The following is a 13,483-nucleotide window of genomic DNA, read 5'->3' as shown; positions in this document are numbered from 1 at the left end:
TGTCATGTTTTCCCCTGAAAGGTTATTCCAAATATAGGGCATTTACTTTTGAGAGCAGCATGAATATGGAATTACAGGATAATCTGGGAGCAGACAGGGGATTATGACCATAACAATTTCCGGAACCTGTCTGTGAAATGGTAGGTTTGAAGAATTAATTTAGGAGATTTGCAGGAGTTTGTGTGTCAGTGATATTATTTCTGTAACAGAACAATGAAGATATTGTCTTACAACAAACGTATGCAATAAGTGAGTCCACTTTACCAGTGAACAGCTATAGTCAGAACTGAAGGCTGCAGTAAGAACTCTAAGGCATATTGATGGCATATTTTTTCTTGACCTCCACATATAATGGTTTTAATGGTTTTATTGATGAGCTCTGTTCTGATTGGCTGCCCTATATTATGCCTCATTTAAAAGCACTCAGAACTGAAACACTGTGATAAGAGTGGGAGGGGCAAACTGTGGTAGGCTGAATAGACAGATATTTTAGGCTAAGTTTCCATGTATTGACTGTATTGACTCAGGACTTCAGGTTTCCTTGACATGGGTGATTTACACAAAAACAGCATTAAGATAAGATAAGATAAGATTATCCTTTATTAGTCCCACAGTGGGGAAATTCTCAGTGTCACAGCAGCAAAGGGACAGCAAGACACTCAGATGCAAAAATGTAGATAAATTACCACTATATACACAATATAAATAATAGAAGTAAAGAAACAATAACAATATTATTTACAGAATTTAGCTGCCCCGTACAGGGATCGAACCCGCGATTATCAGAAAGTGAGACAGTGATGCTATATTTACTTTTAAAATATGTAAAAAGCTATTTGCTAGAGCACTAGTGTAAGATACAGTACATGCTTTACATGTACCCCCAAAAACCCTAAAAATGACTTTCATTAATATTAACATATTAGGAACAGGAAAACCCCCAGTCATTCCCCAGCTGTGAACCAAGATATGTGAATGAACACATGCTAAGCACTTTCATAAAGCCAGTAATAAAACACTGCATGTCTAGCCTATCTGTCGTTAAAGTGCATTCCACTATGCGTCACACACACCCATGATCTATTCGCTAATGTTTTCCCTGAGGGGCAGTAGTAAATCAATATCCTTCAATCAGTCAAATGAACTAACACTGTTATCTGTCAGGAGCATCAAAATGAGTTGTTCCCTTGAGGACTCCATGTCTTCATAATCAATATAGTTCTTGGCCATTATTTAAGACAAAGAACACTTGCTCTGCTTACACTGTGATAAAACACCACACCATCAAATTCAGTTCTGCTTATGGAATCCACTGTACGAGTCCAAAAGTTTGTAGACACCAGCTCACCCAACATTTCTTAGGACATATTCCCCCCTGTGCTGCAGTAACAGACAGCACTCTCCTGAGAAGATTTTACACCAGAGTTCGGAACGTATGCTGTGAGGATTTGATTGCAATCAGCCACAAGTGCATTAGTGAGGTAATGTACTGATGTTGGATGATTACTTCTGGATCACTCCAGAGAAGGCAGTGTGACTGATCCACAGCCCAATGCTGTTTATCTTTATACCAGCAGAGTTTTCTGGTGTTTTCTGCAATGACAGAGATCTATCGAGAGGAGTATGTTCAGTCAATTTAAGCCATTGTAAAATCTGAGAGGACTGTGCATTTCAAGATCTTAAAAATGTGAAAACCATACGCTGACACAGTCAGAGCACTGGACTGGCCGCTCTGCCAGGAATGATTACGACAATGGCGCAGCATGTAAGGGCCACGGTACAACTTGTAGGTAACTGAAACACAAAGCAACATTCAGCTCATGAACACCTCAAAGCTCATTACCACATTATTTGCGTGCCCATACTCAATGAAGCAATACTCAGAAATCAAGGATTTGATCTGGCAGCATAGGCAGATTCCAAGTCCAAACAAAAGAAGCCCAAACTCAAAGGCAAGATTATCTAACTGCTGTATTAGGTGAAATACATGCAGTCAGCCAACACAAACAGAAAATGCACCAAGATGGACAGACAAATACATCATGGGTGTTTGGGTACAATGGTCAGACTGTTTCAGCTGTCATCATTACGAGTGTGACAATACAGTATATCACATAGTTTTGTTCAGTAAATGTCTCAAAATTCAATACGCATCAATACTGAAAAATACAACAACAGACATACACTGATCAGCCATAACATTAGCACCACCTGCCTAATATTGAGCCCCCTTATTGTCCCTTGTGCTGACACAACAGATCTGACCATACGAGGCATGGACTCCACAAGACCTCTGAAGGTGCCCTGTGGTCTCTGGTACTAAGATCCTTTAAGTCCTGTAAGTTGTGAGGTGGGGTCTCCATGGGTTGCATCAATGAACCCTTAGGTAAAAGGACACCGGTTGTCCTTCCTTGGTCGACTTTTGGTAGGTACTAACCCCTGCATACAGAAAGGACACTGGTTGTCCTTCCTTGGACGACTTTTGGTAGGTACTAACCCCTGTACTTATGTTATGGCTGATCTAATACAAATATATTAAATGAACCCACAGTGAAGTCACATCATGACCCTTCTAAAAATGGCTTCCTCTTTCCCTCAAAATCAAGAGCACACTCATCAATAGGGGATATTAGCTTGCATGTTCTAATAAATTGGATATATATATATGGCACAGTAACATTTGACACATTTGGCATATATATATACAGTGAGTCCAAGAAGTATTTGATCCCTTGCTGATTTTCTTCGTTGGCCCACTAATAAAGACATGATCATTCTATACTTTTAATGGTAGATGTATTCTTACATGGAGAGACAGAATATTAAAAAGAAAATCCAGAAAATAAATCTAAGGAATATATATTAATTGATTTGTATTTCATGGAGTGAAATAAGTATTTGATCCCTTAGTATTCATTAGCAGTTCTGGCTTTTACAGACCAGTTAGACACTCCCAATCAACTTGTTACCTGACCTGAAGCCACCTGTTCTCACTAATCACTTGTGTGAAAAACACCTGTCCACAGAATCAGACAGATCACACAGATTTCAAGTCTCCAACATGGGTAAAACCAAAGAGCTGTCACAGGACCTCAGAGTCAGAATTGTTGACCTTCACAAAGCTGGAATGGGCTACAAAAAGATTAGTAAGGTGTTGGATGTGAAAGTAACAACTATTGGTGCAATTATCAGAAAGTTTAAAGAGTATAACATGACAATCAACAGACCTCGGCCCGGTGCTCCAAAGAAGATTTCGCCTCGTGGGGTGGCAATGATGCTGAGAACAGTCAGAAATCGTCCTGCAACCACTCAGCAGGAGTTAGCAAATGACCTGAAGGCAGCTGGGACCACAGTTTGCAAGGAAACAATTGGCAACACTTTGCGCAACAATGGATTCACATCCTGCAGTGCCCGAAAGGTACCCCTGCTGAAGAGAGCACATGTGGAGGCGCGCCTCAAGTATGCCAATGATCATTTGAAAGATGAACCAAGTTATTGGGAGAAGGTTTTGTGGTCAGACGAGACCAAAATTGAACTTTTTGGCCTCAACTCCACCCGCCATGTGTGGAGGAAGAAAAATGCTGCCTATGACCCCAAGAACACTGTGCCCACCGTCAAGCATGGAGGTGGAAGCATAATGTTTTGGGGGTGTTTCTCTGCCAAGGGTACAGGGCTACTTCACCGCATCACTGGGAAGATGGATGGAGCCATGTACCGCACAATCCTGAGGGACAACCTCCTCCCCTCTGCCAGGGATCTGAAAATGGGCCGTGGTTGGGTCTTCCAACATGATAACGACCCTAAACATACAGCAAAGGCAACAAAGGATTGGCTCAAGAAAAATCACATTAAGGTCATGGAGTGGCCCAGCCAGTCGCCAGACCTCAATCCGATCGAAAATCTATGGAGGGAGCTGAAGGTCAGAGTTGCCAAGCGACAGCCCACCAACCTTCATGATTTAGAGAGGATCTGCAAAGAAGAGTGGGCCAAAATTCCCCCTGGTGTGTGTGCTAAACTTGTGGTTAACTACAACAAACGTCTCACCGCTGTGCTTGCAAACAAAGGCTTTGCCACTAAGTATTGAGTGTGTTTGGCAAGAGGGATCAAATACTTATTTTCCTCATTGAAATACAAATTAATTAAAATATATTCTTTAAAATTATATTCTGGATTTTTGTCTTGATATTCTGTCTCTCCATGTTAGAATATATCTACCATTAAAAGTGCAGAAGGATAGTGTCTTTATTAGTGGGCAAACAAAGAAAATCAGCAAGGGATCAAATACTTCTTGGACTCACTGTATATAAAGCACACTCCCACGCAGTGTTTGCCAAATGTGTCAAATGTTACTGTTAGCCCTTGTTCATGCATAGTTCAACAGGTTCATCCAGGGGTGGGCAGCGTAATTCACAAGAATCTGTAGGCAACAGTACAAATTCCTTCTGGGCACACTTTTGAGACTAAAGACTTTTGTCAATTACTTTTAAATAACTTGTCTCAAGTAAAGGTTTAGAAAGCAACAGCTTTACCATGATGGCAGAATCCCAGCTGCCAGTTGGGAGTAGGCCTACCTGTAATGTATTGGCTGCAGAATGTGATCACAGTAATACTCATATAGCCTTTAATAAATATGTTTTGATAAATCTGACAAACCAATTCATACACCTTAAATATTTTCATACACCTTAACATATTTCCTGATCAATTTCTGTGGGGGTCCAGATTATTAACATTCAACAAACATATTTTGGTGAAAATGCAATTTCAGTTATTAGTATTAATAAAATTAATTAGTATTAGTAGTATTAAAATTGACTGTAATTTAAGCTTACCACAAAAAGCTGTTTTTAATACACTGCAATTAATATCACAATCACTGTGATCAATGCAGCAGTATAATCACAATATGGTATTTCCATATCAAGCAGCTCTAGCACTGTCATTAAGGGATGGATAATCAACAGGACATCAACAGGAACAAACAGTTTAGTCAACTGTTTAACATTCTCCTTCAACAACACTCAGGGTCTTATCTTACACCCTGCGGAAGGCGCGTTGTGATGCTCATTGCTATCTCACACCCCACCAACAGTCTACTTTCATGCCTTCCGTCTGTGTCATTTATATAGCAACGGTGCTTGCAAATATATCTATATATAAATGAGGTGTGTTCAGGTAAGTTTCTGCCGTACTGCCATCTTGGCAATGGAAACACAGGTGCGCCACTGACTGAAAACAACCTAGGCAGACGTCAACAGTTAGACGTTCATTGCTATCTTGGCAGTGAATTGTCTGTTATGCACACATGGACACGCAGCAGTGCCAGTGTGCCAGTTGGCAGCTATGCAAACAGTTACAGCAACTATAAACAGAATACATAATAAAATAATATTATTCTAGAGACGAGGCGCTCCACCGCTTCAGCAAGCCTTCTCAGAACACACAGGCAAAAAATAACAGATGGGCATAAAAGCCATGAAAGCAGTTCCTGGCCTGTTTAGCATTGCACATGGAGAAAGTAAACAACCCAAGGATAACAGCAGCCTCTAAACAGTTCCTGGCGATTGAAAGCTTCCATACAAGCATTAATAAATGTCTTCAATAAATGTGATCTAGTTCCCACAATAACATAGAAATGCAGAAGAAACTGCAAGATGCCAGAAAAAAAAAACACTGTCCACACACTCTTCCCAAAGCCTCACAACAGCCAGGAACCCCCACTGAGCCTCCTCAAAGCTAAAGCAGAACCATGGCAGGATGAGGTTCAGCACCACAGAGTGTAGAGAGCTCCCTCAGCTGAAGTCTGAAGAACAGGGGTGTGAGACTCTGATAGTGGAGGACCACAGCACTGCAGCGTCCAGCGCTCTACCTCATTAAACAGACCTTTCTGTAGGGTCACCTACAAAGATCTGATCTGATATTAAAGGGGAATTACAGAGACCTTTCAAAACCTCTTCATAATTGAATCTTTAAGACGTGGTGTGATGTAAAACGGTTCACTGTAGAGAAGCTTTGTGAAATTTGATAAAATTGTAGTAAATCTTTAAGAAAAAGTGGTCTTTGGGGACCGATTGTATCAGGGTTCACCATTATTTTTACACCAAGTCACTCCGAATGACTTTATTTAAATCCCAACCATTTACTTACTCAGAAAATGTGTAAAAACTCCTATTAAAGACTTTATACTTTAAACTTTACAACTTAAACCCAGTTTTAGTTCAGATTTAAGCATAATCTTGGCCTGAACTGTCCCACGAAAGCCATGTAGAGGTCACATCTTTGTCTATATGTACCTGTCCAGTACCTGAGTGTGACCATCTGCTGACCACTGTCTGAGCCTGTGCTCCTCCACAGCAGGGCAGAGCTCATTCAGCCCAGCAGACCCAGCTGTGGAGTTCCCTTTTACAGTCACACAGGCACTCACCACAGCTCGGCCCCAGCACTTTGTTCACGTCCTTCCTCACGGCCCTCCGGGTCTCCACAGGTGGAGAAAGTGCCCTGAACACGGCGCTGTCGTTGGTGGCCTCCATGAAGAACACATAGCGGGTCCCGGCGCTCGGCCTGAAGCACTCGTCCGCTTCTCCCCACACCAGAGACACCACAGCATCCTTCTCCAGCCCCGCCGCCTTCACCTCCCACACCTGATGCACCCGCACCCTCACGTGGTTCCCCGCGGCTTCCAGGGTGCCGTTCACCTCCACTTCTGCTTCCACACTCCGGTTCAGCGTCTCTCTCCCCCCTTTTCTCTCTCTCTCCCTCTCGTTCATGTCCCGCTGCAGCTCCTCGTACAGTCTGCCCTCGAACACGACCCCGGCGCGGTGAGCCAGGTCCCGCACAGAGCTCCGGGGCGCGCAGCTCGGGCTGCTGGGGGACAGGACTCCGCACAGCACGACCAGGGCCAGCCACGGCCAGCCCGGGGGAAGCAGAGGCATCGTTAGCCGGGCTTTAGTGCTGCTGGTTGGGGGTTAGTGCTAAATGAAGGAATCGGGAGAGCACAGGAGCAACTCCTCTGCTCTCAGTCCACTCTGTCTGCTACGAGAGTGGGCGGAGCTGCCCGAGGACAGAGGGAAAAATGTCCGCCATGTGGGTGTGTGAGGAGTAAGCCTGCTGAGCCCACCTTAACACCTCTAACCTCCAGAGGTGAGCAGAGGAGGCCAGTAGCACAGAGAAGTTCCCCCTTCACCTCTCCACTGAAGGTCCTCAGTCCTTAAACCACACTGAACCTTAAGGGTTGTGATTGTGAAATAATGGCTGCAGGAAATGAGGGGAAATGATATCTAGCTATAATATCATAATGTATAACACTAGACATCACTATAAAGTTGTAGTCAAGTTTACTTCATTTTGAACAAAATCTTTCAGAAAGGAAATATAGCGCTAGCTAGCTATTCAAGCTAACAGCCATAACAAATAAGACTAAGACTACTAATACTAATTACTTAATTACTAATACTTATTATTATACTCATTTTACCAACTTATTGTTCAGGTTTTACAGGTTACAGTGTACCTCAGGTATTTTATGGAGCAAGCATAACAATGCATGTAAAGGCCAAAATCAGAATTCATTACTAAATATCAATGACCAAAGTTTAACTGAGAAAAAAAGGCAGATTCTTTTAATACACTTAAAAATGCTCAAGTACTGTGTTCTCCATATAACAAAGTACGGATTCACACCTTTAACCTTCAGAGCTGGGTAGAGGATCTTAATGCTGCCTTCAAACCATGTAAAATACAGTTATCAGCGTTTTTGTATTGACATGCCCCCACTTGTAAATTTGTGGCGGTGTTCATGTGCAGTTAGCCTGTGAATCTGATGTATCCAACATGACTTAAAGACAGCATGAAAGTCTAATTTTGAAATCATGCTGAGGTAAAAGGGTTATTCATTTAATCAAGTATATAGAAGTATGCTAGCTACCAAAAACAAAATGAAGTTAAGAATAAACAGAAGAAAGAAAAAGTGATCCAGTTCCTTTAAGTAATACTTGTTTGTCAAACGCTTTGTATTTCTTTTAAATGCTAAAAAGGGGGAAAAGGGGAAAGCAATGTGAAACTGCAGTCAAGCTTCGAAAGCCTCGAAAACATTTGTTAGGTGCCATAGTTCTCTTTTCTATCATTTTTCATCTAAATTTTGAAATGGTGAGCTCATTTGCAGAACCAGCAAGGAATGTAGGCTCATTTTATCACAAGTGTGCTTAAAGTGGAAGACAATTCTATAATATATAGAAATTTGGAAAAGGCTTAGTATCTTTAGTATCTCTTAATGAATCAGGTCATCATGAGATGTAAACTATGGTATAACATGTTGACAGAAGATGGAACCCACTGTGGTTAGAGTTATTACTGATGGTAAGAGTAGTGACTTCTAGAGAAGTTCTAGAGAATTATTTGTGCTTCAAACAAACCAACAATATAATTGTAGAAAAAGAGCATTTGGATAGAGCCGGATCTGATCCTAGATTACATGATTTGAACTCCAGCTGGCCGCCGACTGTCTGGCAGCTTACCATACTCAGAATTTTAAGGAATGTTAGCCAAAGAGATTAAGATTCGTTTGATGCCTGTTTTCCTTAGAGAGGGAAAACAGCACCAGTATGTAAGACACAGACAACAAGAACAGCAAAGAAAGCTGTAGTTTTAAACCTAGACACATTACTAATTCATGCAGTAATAGGCCATTAGGGCAGGTCCCTTTCAGCTCATCAGCTGCCTTGTTCACTGAAGGTCATGAGGTCAAGTAAATCCTGTGCCTGAATGTGCTTCTTATATTGTGATAATATAAATAATAAAAATAAGCCCGGAAACAGAGGCCTCAGCAACAACCTTCTAAAAAAAATTAACTTACTCGTTAACATTTAGCAGGACTTCGATTTTCCGCAAGGGGGCGCCATTTGAACTCGAAGAGTGCTTTGCATCACTGATACTGGTCGACTCTCAATCAGGACAGGACTTGTGTAGACTTGTGTAGAATATCCCAGAATGCATACACACCATGCTGTTGTTCCAATTGCAAAATTACCATGCAGTATTTACCATCCTGTTGTCCTCTGGAGTTTGTATTTGCCAAGTCTTTACATTACTGCTACTGAATTAGAACAAACCTGATCTGCTAATGGAGCTCATTCACTATTACGTTATCCATTTTATTGTGTTTGCATATCAGAAGCACCTTTGCTGCCGTCCTCTTTTTTACTTTCAGTTTGGAAATTGAGATCTTTACATTTCTGTGTGACCTCGAGTAAGAACTCTCTACTCTATCTCAACATGTCGATACTAACGAAGAGCTGGAGTCACTTTTCACATCATTTTTCAAAAAAGTGACACAAACATTGTTGATAAATTTGTTTTTTTTCTTCTCCTCAGTGCAGCTCCATCATATGAGAATCAAATTACAATAACAAGTAAACAGATGGTCAGAAGCCCCCCAATCAGCTGCCCCGAACATCCTGCTGTTTGACCCAGCAGGCGTTCATGTCCCGGCTTGTACATTATTACAGACAGGGCCCTGATGCCAAACCCAATAGCTGACACCTGTAGCACCAAACACATGTTTAGCACAAACCCATCACCCTTAATCTCGGCCCATGCCTTCGCATGGCGGGGCCAATCACACTGCACATCACGTCCCAGGGCCTGACCACAACAGCCTGCAGTCCGGGCAGCTGCGCAAGGGAGTGGCGCCGGGGGATGGCCAGGCTGCCAGGAGCCTGCCGCACACCTGCTGGAAAAAAACAGCCTTCACTTCACTTTCAGGGAGGACCATGAACACTGGCACATCTACTCTGCAGGCGCATGTGACACGACAAGCACAGCTGTGTGGACTTCCCCTAAAGCCAAAACTGCAAGTTTCCTCACAGCCTACACACTGAAAGCCCGATAATGAAGAAAAACCTCAATTCAATGCATTAGAACTACAATTTTATTATTTTGGTACAATTATAGCAAAAAAATACACTACACAATGTAACCCAATGTGACTAGTCACAGTGGAATATTGACTATATACACCAAGCTTTTAATAATCATTTTCATTTGAAACTGCCCCAATTATTTAAGAACATTAAGGCATATTCGACTGAATACGTCTAAAATCAATTCTAGCATTTTTACACCGCTGGAATCAGCCATGTCTCTTTTAGAATGGAGATATAGATACTCTAATGCCATTGAATGGTTCATATGAACTATAATACATGTAAGTACCAATAGTATATCCCATATGTTTTACATACATGTACGCACCAATAATATATCTCATGTATTACATACATGTAAATACCAATTATAAATCCCATACATACTTGTAAGTACCAATACATACTTTTTACATACTTGTAAGTAGCAATAATATACCCCATGTGTTTTATATACATACAAGTACCAGTTTGTCCCATATGTATTACATACATGTAGCTACCAACAATACATCTTATATGTAGTATGTTCTTGTGGATCCTGATAATATATATCATATGTATTACATACATGTAGGACCCAATAATATATCCCATCATTCTGGATGAACAGATCAGACAAATGTTTTTCAGTGGACAGTGACAATTTATTGGATACAGTCATGTGAACAAGTTACGACACCCCATGTCTTTTTAAATATATTTAAACATATGGACATCTGTTCTTCATTTTTCCTCACAGAAATATAGTATTTATATTAATTGCATTTTAGAAATTATTTTTAAAAATTCTCTTTCATTTGTATGTGTTTACTTAAATTACCTTTATTGCTTAATAATGTTTAAATGAAGATCAAATGTCTATATGTTTAAATATAACGAAAATAAGACTTCAGGAAAAAAACATTTCATGGGGTGTCCTACCTTTTTTGCATGGCTGTAAATGAAAGTTCTTTTATTTAATTTATTTATTCATTTTTACTATTAACAAGGGCATCAATCTGAGGTTTCTACCCCTTTGCTGTAGTAACAGCCTCTGCTCTCTTATGAAGAAGTAATGATCAGCTACTAAAGCTGATGCTAGAAGATTAGTTCTGGGTCATAAGTATCAATGTGTTATAACATTTTCCACCTAAATACACAATAAAAATAAAGATGGAGAATCAGTCAAAAATGAATGTAGATGTTTTAGAATGTAAAAAAAAGTTTTTATCATGTAAACATGTATTTATAAGTAATAAAAATAAATTAAAAGAGCTAAATTTACCCTTAAAAAAATAAGATGTATCAGGATCACAGATGCACAGTCGGTCCACACTGCACTAACATCAATATGCGAAGGTAAAAAAAAAAAAATGGGTTGCAAAAATTAATCAATCACATTAGAGGCCGAGTCATGCTCTGGAGGAAAGGGCGTCTGGACCAGCATTCATTTCAGTCATCATCAGCATGTGCAGCTGTCTCTCACACAAGCCGAATCAATACAGAGTAGCTGAGTAGCTGAGCTTGTGGACAAAATTCAACAAGAGCCTCAGCAAACATGCTAAAGGTGAGCCGAGCATATTAGTTCATGCCAGTATTGGAGTAATCTGAACTGATCTGTGTTCTGAGTAGGATTTAACATCACTGACATTACTTTACACTGGCTTTATAAACTCTTCTTCTCACTTCTGACGCTGCTTCGGGCCTATAAATGAAGGTTTATAGGCCAGCTCCTCCTGTTAGGGTTTTATTGGAAGGTGGCTAAGTGAATGAATGCAGAGGCTGCAAATGCAGGTGAGTCTTTTTGTTCAGATGCAATACTCTGATCAGCCATAACATTAAAACCACAACAGATGAAGTGAATAACATTGATTATCTCATTACAGTGGCATCTGTCAAGGGGTGGGATACATCAGACAGGAAGTGAACAGTCAGTTCTTAAAGTTGATGTGTTAAAAGCAGGGAAAATGGCCAGGGTCATGGGATGTGCTGGACAAATGTCCGGCCATGTCAGGTTTTTCTTTTTTGGCAAAGTATTTCTTTAGGTGGCTGGTGGGTTTGTGCAGTTTCTTAGCAGGCTTCTGTAGGTTTGCATCTAAAAAGCCCTTTCTGAAGAAAAAGCTCACGATTTTGATGTTTCTACCTCTACAGTACAGTTAGTGAAGTCTAATTGGAGTTCTTTTCGAGTCTCCCCTGGGTTTGAAGGTTTTTCTTCTCTCTCAAAAGTCAAACATCAAATGCCCATTTTTTACTTTTCTCCATTGTTTAGTTTTCTCATGCTCTATAAACTGTATAAATAATTCTGGATTAAAAAGACCAATCGGAATGCTGTAAACTACTTTCAGCAAACTATTATTTTATATTAACTTCTGGTCAAAGTAAAGACCATTTTTGCCTTCTCCTGTAAAGTTACCATTTTGGAGATACGTTTTTCATTGGACAGTGACTGAAAAGTGCTGTATGAACTATCCTACAAAACTCCATTAAGGCTCACAAATGGTTAAAATGAGTTACCCAAGTGACAAGTGCCCTGACTTAATCAGAATCTGACATTTTGCCACACGCAGAGAAAACAACTGTCTCACTCTGACTGCTCCAGTAAAGCTTTCATTTGAAAAGAATAAAAATGGAAGAAAGGGTCAGAGGCTATTCGTCTTTCTGCTTTTCTTCCCAAGTCTTTCTCCTCCCTGAGGATAAGCCAATATCTTTGACATGTAATCCAGGGACTCCCTAATCTGAAAAGACATCAGTGGAGAAAGAGCTTTACACTCACACAGGATTAACCTCACACACAGGAACTCATTTCTGTTCCCTCTGCTGCCTGCTGCCTTCCACCTCACTGTGAATAACATGCAAGTATTGACATGCCAACCACTGCATAATGTCATCATTATAATGAATACATTTTTACATTTAGGGCCTCACTTCACTCTCAAAACAGCCCAGCAACATTACTAAATTAGACTATTGCTTTCAAGAGATGATTGATTGTTATAACTTGTCCAAAGTGTGACAAGAAACCATTCCTCACACAGTTACATCACCTCCACCAGTCTGGACTGTTTACACAAGGCAGGTTGGGTTCATGGATTCATGCTGTTGGTGCTACATTCTGACCCTACCATCTGTGTCTTAGAAGAATTCAATAGACCAGCCTTCATTAATCCAGTCTTCAACTGTCCAGTTTGGTGAGCCTGTGGCCACTGCAGCCTCAGCCTTCTGTTCTTGGCGGACAGACGTGGAACCTGACATGATCTTCTGCTGTTGTAGCCCATCTGGACATGTTGTGAGTGTTTTTAGTTAGTGTAGCCTTTCTATGTCTGTAAACTTTAGAGACTGTTGGGCGGAAAATCCGATCCAGTCTAGCACCAACATTCATAACACTCTCAAAATCACTGATCACTTCATTTTTCCTGTATTCTGATGGGTGATGTGAAAATCACTCTGCACTGCTGCCTGCTGAATGTATAGGTGTTCAGGCTGTTGGTGAGTGTGTGTATCATGGGGTAGAGATAGATAGATAGACAGATAGATAGACAGACACACACCACAAAGCAACAACAGATAATAGCAATAACTGA

The sequence above is a fragment of the Salminus brasiliensis genome, chromosome 16 (assembly GCF_030463535.1).
Source record: "Salminus brasiliensis chromosome 16, fSalBra1.hap2, whole genome shotgun sequence".
Taxonomy (NCBI): Eukaryota; Metazoa; Chordata; class Actinopteri; order Characiformes; family Bryconidae; genus Salminus; species Salminus brasiliensis.
The sequence above is the reverse complement of the archived record's forward strand: the minus strand, read 5'-3'. Positions refer to the sequence as shown.